The following is a 231-nucleotide window of genomic DNA, read 5'->3' as shown; positions in this document are numbered from 1 at the left end:
AGCGAGCGAGCTTGAACCCAGGACCTTGCAATTGTAAACCCAGCATCACTGAACTATGCCACCTCTTTTACTATACTACAAATGATATAATGCATTTAGTATATCCAAGGAATATATACATTTACACGTAAAATGTGATCCTTTTGTTCCTATTTTGAATGTATTTACAAGTCTGGGAAGAATTTTACAAAGGAAGGTAAATTTTACGTAACAAGTCAAGAAGGACCTGTA

General features: G+C 35.1%; 1 protein-coding gene across 3 annotated transcripts in view; it reads right to left on the bottom strand.

Annotated features, from left to right (window-relative positions):
- The window catches only part of LOC119586546, a 4249-nt gene that overhangs the window by 3494 nt on the left and 524 nt on the right, over positions 1–231 (bottom strand). The window lies entirely within an intron of this gene.

The sequence above is a fragment of the Penaeus monodon genome, chromosome 21 (assembly GCF_015228065.2).
Source record: "Penaeus monodon isolate SGIC_2016 chromosome 21, NSTDA_Pmon_1, whole genome shotgun sequence".
Lineage (NCBI taxonomy): Eukaryota > Metazoa > Arthropoda > Malacostraca > Decapoda > Penaeidae > Penaeus > Penaeus monodon.
The sequence above is the reverse complement of the archived record's forward strand: the minus strand, read 5'-3'. Positions and strand labels throughout refer to the sequence as shown.